The sequence below is a fragment of the Schistosoma mansoni genome, chromosome 7 (assembly GCF_000237925.1).
Source record: "Schistosoma mansoni strain Puerto Rico chromosome 7, complete genome".
Lineage (NCBI taxonomy): Eukaryota > Metazoa > Platyhelminthes > Trematoda > Strigeidida > Schistosomatidae > Schistosoma > Schistosoma mansoni.
In genome coordinates this window covers 8,870,335-8,884,844 of record NC_031501.1, presented here as the reverse complement: position 1 = coordinate 8,884,844, position 14,510 = coordinate 8,870,335, and the positions used below count along the sequence as shown (strand labels likewise).

Genomic DNA, 14,510 nt, shown 5'->3' with positions numbered 1-14,510 from the left:
CATGCCGCAGAAGCTATTATGGACTTAACTGGCTGGGCTAGGCAGAAGCAGGACCGATACGTACTCTAGACTGTTCGTACGGTTTCCATGTGTCACTGTTCCAATCGATAATTCGCTGTTCTCTCATTGGCGGTCTTATCACGTCATACGTTAACAAGGCATCCACTCGGCCACAAGTTATAACACTATTGTGTTCAAAAATTCACTAAATATTGTACAAAGTGACTTGCCCAGTTTGATAATTGTAGTTAATAATCATATATTCGATGTAGTTGGATACAGTTGGGCATTGAATGATACATCTTTACAAGGTTTATCTTCTCCCTTTCGTTGTACCATGGATTATTTTTCAATCATTGTGTATTAGTTGTCTGGTCCATCCAGTTCTCAATCCGTCCAGTGGTTTCGGAGATACAACGATTTTCATAGAACGGCTGGTCGGATTGAGATGATTCTTGTTTTATATTAACGCCCACACTCTCGCAAATAATCTAAAACAAACATCATAAAAATCCGTCCAGTGGTTTCGGAGATACAACGATTTTCATAGAACGGCTGGTCGGATTGAGATGATTCTTGTTTTATATTAACGCCCACACTCTCGCAAATAATCTAAAACAAACATCATAAAAATCCGTCCAGTGGTTTCGGAGATACAACGATTTTCATAGAACGGCTGGTCGGATTGAGATGATTCTTGTTTTATATTAACGCCCACACTCTCGCAAATAATCTAAAACAAACATCATAAAAATCCGTCCAGTGGTTTCGGAGATACAACGATTTTCATAGAACGGCTGGTCGGATTGAGATGATTCTTGTTTTATATTAACGCCCACACTCTCGCAAATAATCTAAAACAAACATCATAAAAATCCGTCCAGCACCCAGTGATCGGTCAATTGTGATTACAATCGGATGAATCTGAGCACAAAATTACAGACTATCTCTCTATAGTCTGACATCCATATAGTAAACAATTAATTTGCAAACTATTGATCAATTGTCTCAATCTTAACTGTTCTTTCTGCAAATATCAGTCCATAGTCTACGATTATTATTATTTAAACATTTTCATAGCAATTATGTTTCGCTTTCGTTCTTTCCTTATCGATCCTCTACTGAAATACATTCTCTGTCTGACCATCGTCGTATACTACTTATGTGGATATAAGTAGCCCACATCACAATAGTAGTAGTATATTTTTTTAGTGAACAATCATGAATTATACATACTTGATGGCTTTTGTACTACTGACCACATAATTTATACCATAATGATAAATAAATAATTAGACTGAATCTTAATATTTCATTAAGTATCAGTATTCAACTAACTAAACTTCTCTACATTTACCGCTCAGTCAAATTCTCGGGTACAAGTGATAGTATATTATATAACTAACCAGTCTATGATTATGTTTGGTGATAAACTGTACATCTAAGAATGGCTAGCTAAAGTGTTCAAAGTTTGTTCGCTTTATTTTCATAACCACTAAATATCCTTCAATTATAAGCTTATCCATGGGGAATAGATTGCTGTTTTCATAGTTGAAAGCGTGAGTCAATTGAAGCTAGACCACCAAGGAGAACTTGGAATCACTGGACGGCCGTTTCGTGGAACGGCGAGACTATAATTTATGGACGAGCCAATCAGAAGCGTTTGAGGGGTTTGAAGGTCATGGTACTAATTTCAGTAACTGATGCTCATGTACAGTCGGTTCACAGAGGATTTTAGAGAAGACTTGACAATTAAGCCGCTACAACAAATGAGACTACTAAGAAGTTCTTTTATTCGTAATTGCGGGTATTAAATAACTTGTAGACCGTGTGCAGACTACCGTGATATTGTCCTTCGATGTAATATATGTTGAAGGAAGACGTTTGTTAGAATAGGAAACTTTATCGCTCGATCCAGATTGAGACTAAAGCATATTATAATGATTATTATTATTATTATTATTAATGGCTTTATTCAATATTATAATCTGATACAATATAGAATTCTCAGCACGAGTTATTTCAACAAGTTTTTTACCAAAAAAAACAGACAAAAAAAACAAAAACCAAAAAAAAAAACAGAAAAGGAATAAAAAGGTTTAAGAAAAAAAAGACAAACAAAAAAAACCCGAGTTTATACAAATTATCGAATTTGAGAAATGCTTAGGAATACAGGTTATTTACTAGGTCAACTCTAACAGCCTGTTCGTCACAAAGTAAATTTGCAAGGTACGGTATAACAGAACTTTTATAGACTTGCTTGCGTGTACGGATTTTAATGTATTTACGTCTCTTTCTACCAGAAGATATACAAGGAGAAAGATATGAATGAAGCGGATGGTTAGTATCTGATAAGATAACACCTGCCAAGAGTTTGCAAGACTTAAGATGTCTATCCACAAGCATATTAATAATGACTTCAAAAGATTCACCACATACCTTGCAAAACGCCTTCAGCACTACGCAAAACAGCAAAGTCTTTTCTCAAAAGCCCAGGAAATAATAATGGAGAACAATATAGAATAATAGGTAATATGCAGGAATTTACAAATTGTAAGAGTAAATGGCGAGTAATCCCAAAAGCATGCAGCCTCTTTATGTAGTATATCAAACGGTAAACTTTTTTCGATAACAGTAAAACATGAGAACACCAAGAAAGATCAGAAGAAAAAGTAACACCAAGATATTTGACCTTCGACACTGTGTTTATTAAGGAGTCTCCAATGGTACAAGCATTATGGGATCCCAAAATAGAGTATAGGTTCTGTCCATGTCTCAAGCTAAAGTTAACAGCCTGACATTTAGATGGATTGAGTAAGAGACCATTACCAACAGACCACCTTTCAATACGAGATAAAAACTCTTTCATTTCTACGGGATGTAAGGAGGTAGAAATCGGCATACATACAGTGAGGTCGTCCGCATATTTTACAAAAGTGTTTTCCGTGGAAGATGGTAGATCGAGAAGAAAAAAAGAGAAGAGCAGGGGTGAAAGAACAGCTCCTTGTGGCACACCTACAGTAGACAGTAGAGATGTTGAACACTTTCCTTCAAATACAGTGTACTGTTCTCTTCCAGAAAGGTAGGAACGTAGCCAATTGGTTATCCAGCTGTCAGTGTCGACGCTGATCAGCTTGTTAAGTAAGAGGTGTCTTGGAATAGAATCAAAAGCAGAGGTAAAGTCCAGGAAAGCGCATCTAACATACTTTCTACCCTTTTCCAACCCGAACACTATATTTTGATGCAGAACAGCAACGGCATCTAATGTGCTTCTTTTGCATTTGTAAGCAAACTGATATGGATCACAGTGCTCTTTTATTGCAGGTTGAAGTGGTTGTATCAGTAATTTCTCCATTATTTTGAGGAAAGGTGAAGTTATTGCAATGGGTCTAAGTTTCACATGTTTATCACCAGAAGCTTTCTTTGGTATAGGGATTACCTTTATCTTTCTCCACATTTTCGGTAAGACATTAGTTGAGAAGGATCTGTTAAAGATATTCGTTAATGGATAACATAAAACATCAGCACATTTTTTTAAAAAGGAGGTTTGGAATACCATCAGGTCCTAAACATTGGGATGAATTAAGTGACTGGAGACATTTTCGGACATCATTTTCAGTGAAACTGGGAACACAATTATTCTTCAAACCCTTGGATATGGGGAGCATGATGTCAGATGACTGACGTATAAAGGACTTATTTAAGTCACAAACATTCATCTGGTTATCGCTTCTAGTCTGCCTGTCCCCTGTAATTTCTTTAAAGAGTTTCCACATACTTGGAGAGCTTTTACAAGATAGGAGTTTTTGAGTAAACACAAAGTTGAGACGTCTAATCTCTTGCTTTATTTGACCATTTAACTTACGAACTTCAGTAGTATTTTTCTCCTTGTACATCCTTTCTTTTACCCTCCGTAGTCGTTTTAGTTGTGGAGATGTAAGTCGATCAAAACTTAAAAAGAAGATTTCGGTAGGACAGCAAATATCAAAACAGAACTTAAGATAACAGGTGATAACATCAGTTGTGTTTTCTATTGAGTCATCTGTAAGTACTTCCCAGTTGGTCGTACGAAACATGTTTTTCAGACTTTGTAAATTTTCTTCTGAGTAACTCCTATATATTACTTTTTTGGTATGGTGTATGTGTGTACTCCTTCCATGTTTACCATATACTTTAGGTAGAACACGAATTATGCAGTGATCCGAGCTAGACAATGGAGCACGTTTGCGAGTCACATAGGTACCCACATCATTAATGAAAACCAAGTCTAGATGAGCATTCAAACGAGTAGGAAAATCTACTACATTTAGGTAACCTAGTGATGTAAGGAAGCTACAGTCACATGAATTGAAATCACCACATACAATCGAAAGTGAATCACTGAAGGCAGTAACGGCGAATTCAGTAAATTTATCAGCGAAGACAGATAGCGCAGATGATGTGCAGTCTGGAGTCATGTAGATATTGGTAACATAAATATATTTGTATTTATTCAGGTGTTTTGGACGGCACCTTAAAGTTAGACAGTCAATAAAGTCATTTGAAAACTTGAAACAGGCAAAAGTAGATCGACACCAGTTAACGTTTACAAACGTAACTACTCCGCCGCCACAAGTCTTTTTATTGTTTGATCGATCCTGACGATAGATATTGAAATCATGTAATGATACTAAGCAATCGTCCTGTAAGTCAGTTAACCAAGATTCTTGAATTGTGATGACACCACAATTACGATACATGTTTTGACTTAGTAGAAATTGGAGATAGTCCACCTTGTTAATTAGAGATCGACAATTAGAATTAAGCAGCTCCGGAATCGACATTTGATTAATGTTCATTCTCTTGAATGCATATTGCCAACCACCACGATGTCTCTTATTGTACTTGTTTGTGATTTTTGCAGCGAAAGGACGTAAGCTTTTTATAAACGCGCCTGTGTAGGTTATGTGATTAATAGACATAATGATAGGTTAAAACAAATTAAAAAAACCCAGATAACTTGTTGAACTATTTAGATGGTAGAAACAGATAGCCCAGGTATTCAAGCAGGCCGCGAACTGTATAATAAAAGCACCAGTAACATAGGCTGCAATATTCGCAGATGTTACTGAAGCTTCGGCTGTTCAGTGGTATGAGTATTGTAGGGACATATCCATAATAAAAATGATAAACTTACACAACCGTAGTACACACAAACAATAATGAAGCTATGTGGTCGAGGCTGAGAGGGTTTTTGTGATCTTATCATGGTTCCAGAGACCAACTACTACGGAGACATATGGATGAGTTCCTCTACCGTATACATTACGATCTCGGAACCTAAGAACCTTTTTCTAACCTTGACAAGTTTTTGAACAATGTAAAAGAAGTGTATCCACTTTAATTCTTTGGTTTTGTATAATATATTTTTACTCTACGCTGACTGCTTGCTGATTGGCTAACATTTCTCAAGGTCCTATTAGATTCGTTCAAAGGTCGTCCATAAATTATAGTCTTGCCTTGTGGAACTCCTCAACAATCCTCAGTCCCACAATAGGACGAAACAGCCGTCTAGTGCTTCGAGGTTTTCCTTGGTGGTCTAGCTTCAATTGACTCATGATTTCAACTATATAAAACTACTAAAATCTCCACAAAACCCCCCTTTTGACTATAGATTGTTGTTGTCATCATGTTTTTCTCACTTCCAACTTTCATTGGAACATAATTACTAACTAACAGCTGATACAATTATCAATGATTATGTATATATTGATTTGTGTATACATGTACTTGCATGTTGCCATATGAAATAACTAAGATGAATCTAGACCCCCAAATGACTATTGTTATTCATTATATTCATAATTGTAATTACTAATTGTATAGGCAACAACAACAACATTGATGATGGTAACCGAATTTTTTTTTGTTTTTTTTGTGGTCAAAAAATAAATAACATTTGTGACAAAATATCAACGAAAAATATGACAGTTACAAAGGAATAAAAAATTATTCATTTATAAAAAAAATGGGAGGGGGGAGGGGTAAAAAGTAGACCAACTTGTATCATTGTGTAAAATTGAAAATATGAAGAAGTACGTGTGCGTGCGTGCGTGCGTGTGCATTTGTTCGCGCGTATGTGTGTATGTGTTCGTGTGTGTGTGCGTGTATGTGCATGAGTGCGTGTGTGTGTTCATGTGTGTGTGTGTGTGAAAGAGAAAGACAGTAAAGATTAGGTGATGAATGAAAGGTATACTAATCACAAATTATATAGTATATATATTAAATAAACTACTTATAATCTTTCCCCCTCCCACTTTATCTATCCAAAAAGGTTATATATATATGTATATTGATGCACTAAAGAAAAAAAAACATGGTTACAAATAACTAGGATACCAGTTTATGTCAATAATGCCATAAATGATAATGTCATAGATTGATGTCAGCTGTTATATTATTTCAACATTCATTAATTTAACATTAATTTGGCTCAAAGTACATACTTAAGAAGAAGAAGAAGAAGAATTCAATGTTTGTTTTACTTTTCCACCCCCCTTTTTTGGTGGTTTCACCAGTACACTTTTTTTTGTTGTTGATCTAGTTGATAAATGTTAACGTATATTACAGTTTTTGTTATTTAAATAGATTGTCATGATATTATCTTCTATTCGACAAGTTTCAAATAGAATAGAATATGAATCTTAGATTAGAATATTGTTATCACTTGTGAACCGAGTGAATGCCTTGTTAATGTATGACATGATAGGACCGCCAATCAAGAATCAACGAATTATCGATTGGAACAGTGACATACCAAAACTGTACAAACAGTCTAGAGTACTTGTCGGTCCTACTTCTGCTTAGCCCAGCCAGTTAAGTCCAGAACACCGATCTCAGCCTCTGCAGTATGAATCGTTATCCACAAACATACTGGTTTTATATATGGATCAAACTGACCACATCGTACCAATAAAATAGAAAATAACATTTGTACAAGATTCAGCTAAATGTGGCTGTGAATGTGGGAAACAGTAATTGATGAACTGAGGATAACTCAAGAATGGTAAATCATAGGTCAAAATAAAGGAAGATACGAATATGAATAATTTAGTTATTTAGCTATTATATGATAAAAATATATGCATAACGTTGGTTCATAAATAGATCCTAAAGTTACCATTCATTATCCTTATCGGGGCAGTCACAATCCTAATATAATAAGTTGAATTTATAAGTCGATTAAAGCTAGATCATCATGGTTGAAGTTGGACAATAACACTATCGGATCCCGGCTTTCGCCAGGTGAGACCGAAGTTCGTGGATTCGATTCTCTTTGGTGCAGGATAGTGAATGCGTATACGAGGACGAAATGGGCCGTCCAGCGCTTCCACGTTTTTCATGGTTGTCTAGGTTTAATTGACTCATAAATTCAACTATTAAATTACTGCAATTTCCACAATAGTCAGTAAAATAATGTGATGAAAACTGTTGAAAACTCGAATGAATCTCAGATATTCGAAGGTAGCAAACAGAAAACCCTATTCAACGTATAGTTTATTATATTTGGCACGAATAGCCAGGAAGCTGTACCTGTAATCTCAAGAAAACTGATACACCTGAGCAGTCTGAGTACTTACTTACTGACGCTTCTGACTTCTCGTGGAGGAGCATAAGCCACCCACCAGCATTCTTCATCCAGGTTTTAGTACAGTTTATTCAATTCCTTAGTATAAGAAGTTACTATTGAGCTATGATACACTTTCTGAAGGACTAATATATTTACACTAGTTGATTACTAATTACTAAGTAATATCACCTTTGTTTATTTCTTAATCCTTAACAAGTTAGTATTCCTTCGTTATCATATAAAAATAGTTTGTTCAAATGAGTGATGAAGACTAGATAATAATTTCGGTTAGTATCTTGTTATATCTGAAGCGTTTAGGATTCACTAGTTAGCGAACGGAACAACGACTTGTGACCAGAGACCGATAAACTAGCTCTTCTGACGCGAACTAGACCCAGCTAACTAGAGTAAGAAGTCTAAGTTGGAAGAGGGGGAAATATATTTCGTAGCAACCAGAAGCACAGCAATCATAAGCGGAAAAAATCAAACGTATATATACAGCAACAAATTGTCCTTGGGCATCATTACAAAATAACACACTCAAAGAAACAATGGACCAATAGCGTTTAAGATATTTTACAAGTGGAAAATTTGACCCGAAGGTGACAAAAGAGCTTTTGGCGCGAAAACAAAGAAATTCAAATTTTCAAAATAAAATTATAAAATTAAGCCATTTATCAAGTAAGTTCTGGGGATTTGACATCCCCAACACATCTAATGATAAGTTTATAGATTCATGAATCAGAATGTCCTACGGTAATTTGGTTGACGAAGACATATCGAAAACAATAATTTGAAATTTCGAAGAAACTATCTCTTAACAACCTCTGAGAGCTTGTAACCCATGTCATCAAGTTTCTTATTTATAAATCAGTTAAAGACAATTGAGTGGGAATTATTTACTTATTTATTTATTTAAACACATAAATATTGGTACAAAGAAGCACCAGATACATATGCGCCGCACAAATCTCAGTTGATTTGTGTGAGGGCTGTGATACTACCCAGGTGCCCAAACAGAAACAGTGGTTTCCTTAGGGCACCACACCCGGAGCTTCTGACCTGAAGATTTGATCCACAAGGCAGTGGAACATCGTGAGGAGATGCAGTCCCATGCTAACCGGTGACCAACGATTGATTCATACGCAATTTGTTCCCTCAGGATACTGGAGCCTATGTGCACCATTGGTTTGGAATCAGGGTTTCACAACTCCCCTAGGTGGACTTTCTCTGTGTTCACCAACCCAGTTAAAGCGCCGAACATTCGCTTTTCGTCCTCTCAATTTCGTAAACAACAGTAATGCTGTGAGAAGGCAGTGAGTAGTGCTTCCCTGACAGAGGCTATATACACGTGGCCATGTGAGAGCATTTCGAGAGGGAATGTGGCCCCTCCCCACCCTCGGCCGTACCAGAGCATTTGGGGGGGGGGTCGTGAGAACTACTAGATCTTTAATAATGTGATTCCATCCCATATTACCTAATGTTACAATCAGAGTCGTTATCATTGAGTTATTTAAATCTCAACTGACTTATATAATTATTGTAGATGTGTATGATAATGAAAGATGACATATAAAATATAATATAAAATTAAATACGATTTAATAGTTGAATTCATGAGTCAATGAAAGCTAGACTACCATGGAAAACCTGGAAGCACTGTACAACCGTTTCGTCTCAGTATTTGACTCCTCATCAATGAGTATCCATGATCCCTCCTCGCGAGATTCGAACCCAGAACCTCCCAGTCTTGCTCTCGAACGCTTAACCTTCAGACCATTAAGCCGGCATCCGATGATGTGAATATTTAACTTCACCCAATCTACAAAATTGCGCCATCGTCAACCATTGTCTTCAGAGAGTTGATATCTCACAACAGAGCTGGTTGAACTCTACTGGTCACTGCTCCTCTCTAGAACTGAAGGAAATGTCCCTTGAAGTCAGTAACTAGTGAGCATATGATTATTATCAGTAGGGGTTTTGTGGAGATTTAAGTATTTGTATAGTTGAAATCATGAGTCAATTGAAGCTAGACCATCATGGAAAACCTGAAGTTAGACATTAATACCATCAAATACCGGCTCAGTAGTCTATCGGTTGAGTGCTTTGACGCGAGACTGGTAGATCCTGGGTTCGAATCTCGCGAGGAGGGATCGTGGGTGCGAAATGCTGAGGAGTTCCACAATAGGACAAAACGACCGTCTAGTACTTCTAGGTTTTCTGTGGTGGTCTAGCTCGAATTGACTCACGAATTTAACTATTAAATCACTCCAATCTTCTGAAAACCCCCCTCCTAATACATACAATTTATTTATTTTTTCATTTAAGCCATCAAAAAATAACAATTAAAGTTTCTTTTTACTTAAGATTTAATTTACTCAATAGATAAATAACAATAAAAACTATACACAAAAGTATCATTGTTTATTGACCGATAACTTATTCAATCATTTGAAGAAAAAAAAGAAAAAAAAGAGAAAGAAAAAAGAGAAAAACAAAAAAAAGAAAAAACAAAAACAAACCTGCAAAAAAAGAAACTATCTTAATACCAAAAAAAATAATCGAATTCATTCAATCATATAATTGAATGAATTGATCCAATGAATAATTAAATGAAATGAACTGTATTCTAATAAGACTATTAGGTAACTCTTCAATGACTTAATCAACCATCTTATACAATGAATGAAAACTATTCAAATATGTCATTTGGTGGTATTGTTTACTTATATCTTGTCATTGTTATTTAGAACTGCAATTGATCAGTCTCCTCATGGTATATATTCATCCTGTTCGGACTGCCTCGATATTGTTTGAAGTCAGTTTAATGCATGTTTCGTCCTATTTGAGACTCATCAGCTGGATGTACCTGCATCACAGATATGTTGATGTTCACTCTGGGACTTGAACGCAGTACCATCCGCCTCAAACGACATCGTGTTATCCACTTAGCTAATGAGTCCTGATAGTTAATTGCTTGTGCAATGGGGTGAAGTTTAAATTCACTTGGTATTGTTTACTTATATCTTCCTATTGTTATTTAGGACTTCAATTGATCAATCTCTTATCCAAATATCAATTAATAACACATGACTTATAACTTTGAAAGTATTTGAAATTGAATTAAATTAAGATTAGTGAAAATGATTCAATAGAATTACAATTGATTGATTATTGGGTGGTGATCAATGTTTGGTATGTCAGGTCCTTCTTAATGAAGACTGAATCCTATCAACTAGTAACAACCACCATCTTATTTCAACATAGTGCACGTAATATCAAGTCACCTAGACTAGTGGCCAGATTGCAACTTGATCGATAGAATTTGATCTGCACTAGAAAAGGACCCGACATATATGACATTGATCACCACTCAGTGATCAATCGATTGTAAATTCATCTCAGTCTTACAGAAGGTTAGTCGTTGCCCGGATAGCCCAGTGGTAACGTCTTTGACTATGAAGCTGGGTGATATGGGATCTAGTCCGTCATCTAGCATCAGCTCCCTCAAGATTACAGATAAACCTTACTGTCGAGTGCTAAAATAGCATGAAACCTAGGTGCAAGGATTCTTGTTGACTACCTCCAACCACTATCTTATCCCAACACAACTATTCAGATCTTGTAACAGGTTATATAAATAAATAAAAATCCAAATACAAAATACTCTTTTACTTAATTAGTTAACAATTTAAACTATTAATATCTAATTAAGTCAGTCAGTCAGTCACAACGTAGAACTTCGTACGTACGTATATCAGTTCGAGTTGCCATACCACATTAGCACAGAGATGCAGTTGTCGATTCAAATACCATAGTGGTAGAGTTAGTAAGAGTATAAGCATTATGTGAAAGATTAGGGTTTGAAGATGTTATTCAAGAAGTATAATCCAATGAAATAGATTCGAAAAGAGAAAAAAGAAAGGGACATAAAGAATTCAGAAGATTAGAACTTGGGAAAACACAAAGAGTGGATGCACTTTCGCCATTGCGAACGATTTTGAGCCATATCATTCAAGGTCTCTAACCATCGATTGCTAAGTCACTTGATAGTAAGTTAACAATAAGTCAATGATTATTTACACTTTAAACAAAACATCTTAATTAAAATTTATCACTTAAATGGAGAATTAATCTTTAGAGAACTAAGTGGTCATTCTAAAGTTAACTGATTAGAATCAGTAATCATTTCATTTGGAAAGATTTAAACAACCTGTACTAATTGATTAAACTTGATTCCATTACATAAGCTATTAACTATCTGGATTCAATAGTTAAATAGATGACGTGATGACGCTTGAAGTAGGCGGCATTAAGTTTAAAACCTGGATTAAAACTTAATTCTGACATGTAGATACATTCAGTTGACAAGTTCAAAAGACGAAGAACCAGGGATTTTGTATTTCATTGTTAACATACACTAGATTCTACTAATAGAGATAATTCATCTATTTTAAACAAAGAACAAAAGCAATATCAAGGCAATACGTACAATATGCATATATGATAAATTATAGTTCTAAACAACAATGGAAAGATACATTCAAACAACATCAAGTGAATTTAAACTTCACTCCATTGTACAAGCAATCGACTATCAGGACACAATAGCTGAGTTGATAAAGTGATGATATTTGAAGCGAACAGTACTGGGTTCGAGTCGCACAGTGTACATCAACTCTGAGATACAGATTCAACCAACTGATGAGTCCGAAATAGGACGAAACGCGCATCATATATTCCACTGCTTTCCCCTATCCATCTTTGCTTATTTAAAAAATACAAACCGGAACCTAAAAATGAAGTCAATAAATAAAGAAACAACAACATTAATTCATTTCAAAGGTTATTCAATCATCATCACCATCCTCATCATTATCACATTGAAACAAAAAATAACTAGTTAATTAGTTGTTTTCTTTCTTTTTTCTTGTCACCTCACCTTTTATTGTTTCCTTGTTTTGTTTTATTTTTTTTTTCAAAGTTCAATGAAAACATATCATTAACAGTTAATTAGTTACAATGAAATTATAACATTTTGTTCCCCTTTCTTAAGTAATTATTAATTATATCACCCCCTCCCTTCTTTTTTTTTTTTACTTTTTACAGTCTCTACCGTAACCCCCTCCCCCCTTTCTGACAATATTCATGTCTTTAAAAATAACAAAAAAAAGAAACCCAGTAATTTATGTCTCTAAGGTCAAAATGTTCATTTACTGAAAAAGTTCAACCTTCAATATTGAATATTTTAACTTTTAAAAAAATATTAATAATAATTTAGATAAAACAAAATAGTTATTTATTAAAGTGTCAATTTTGTCTAAGGAGGGAGGGGGTATTATGAGTAGGGGGGATTCATGAGGGGCTAGGGGGTTAAATTTTCATTAGTTTATACATTCATAGATTGATAGAGAATAGAATCATTACCATAGAAATGAATGAAATGATAAATATATTAAATTCATTTAGTATTGGTAAGCAGTGATGGATAGTAGCTAGCAGTGGAATCCAGGACGCGCGTTTCGTCCTATTTGGGACTCGTCAGCTGGATGTACCTGCATCCCAGAGTTGATGTTCACTCTGAGACTCGAACCTAGTACCCTCACTTCAAACGCCATCACGTTATCCACTCGGCCAATGAGTCCTGATAGCCACTTGCTTGTGCGATGGGGTGAAGTTTAAATTCATTTACTATTGTTTGTTTGAATCTTCCGATCGATATGTTAGGACTGCAACTGGTCAGTCTTTAATTGGCATATGTGCATACTGTGCGTATTGCCTCGATATAACCTTAATTCACAAGCATGATAAGCAAAGATGGATAGTGGCTAGCAGTGGAATCCAGTTTGACGCGCGTTTCATCCTATTCGGGACTCGTCAGCTGGATGTACCTGCACCCAAATAGAACGAAACATGCGTCAAACTGGATTCCACTGCAAGCCACTATCCATCTCTGCTTACCATGATAAATATATTGTTTTAATTAGTTAGATTCATACCAAATATACATCAGTCTACTTCTCATAAAATAATGATAATAATTAAGGTATACCAAATAGTTCCTTTGTATTAGTACGGGAGATTTCAGCAATATGAATTCATGATAGTCGAACCGTGAATAACTTCGAAAAGAAATCTTGAAGTTCCAGTGAGTTCTAGTAATTAATAAAGTCTATCCATATCACAACTAACACAAAATATTTTCCATGGCAAGAGATAATGGTTTCCCAATATTGCGTAACATGAGAATATAGTCAGTTGAAAGTCAATACAATATTCTGATGGCTATGTGTTGAGTTTGACAACCTAAGGGGTTAGATTTGATCCCTGGTGAAATGTCATAAGCCCCCTCCCCTCAGTATCCTCTGTTTTTTTATTATTACTTCATTCATTAATCCATATAAATCAGACTGGACACCAACAAATATCAATCTTCCCATTAGGATTACATAGAAAAATGATAGGATATGACTAATAGTAGAATACAACACATACGTTTCGTCTTATTTAGGATTCGCCAACAGGACTCGAACCCAGTACTATTCACTTCAAATACCAACACATTATTCACTTAGCTACTACATCTAGACAGTCACCAACTTGTTCAAATAATTATGGATTTTAACTTAATTTGAATGCATTTAGTATTGCTTGTTTGAATCTTCCCATCAATGTGTTAGGACTGCAAATGGTAAGTCTCTAATTGGCATATGTACATACTGCGCATATTGCTTCGATATAGAGTTAATTCACAAGCATGGTAAGCAGAGATGGATAGTGGCTAGCAGTGGATAACGCGATGGCGTTTGAAGCGAGGGTACTGGGTTCGAGTCCCAGAGTGAACATCAACAAGTCTGAGATGCAGGTACATCCAGCTGACGAGTCCCAAATAGGGCGAAAC

At 35.5% G+C, this 14,510-nt stretch overlaps 1 protein-coding gene across 1 annotated transcript in view; it reads left to right on the top strand.

The window, feature by feature from the left end:
- The window catches only part of Smp_031680 (nAChR subunit (ShAR1-alpha-like)), a 69,828-nt gene that overhangs the window by 37,765 nt on the left and 17,553 nt on the right, over positions 1-14,510 (top strand). The gene's annotated exons all lie outside the window — the stretch shown is intronic.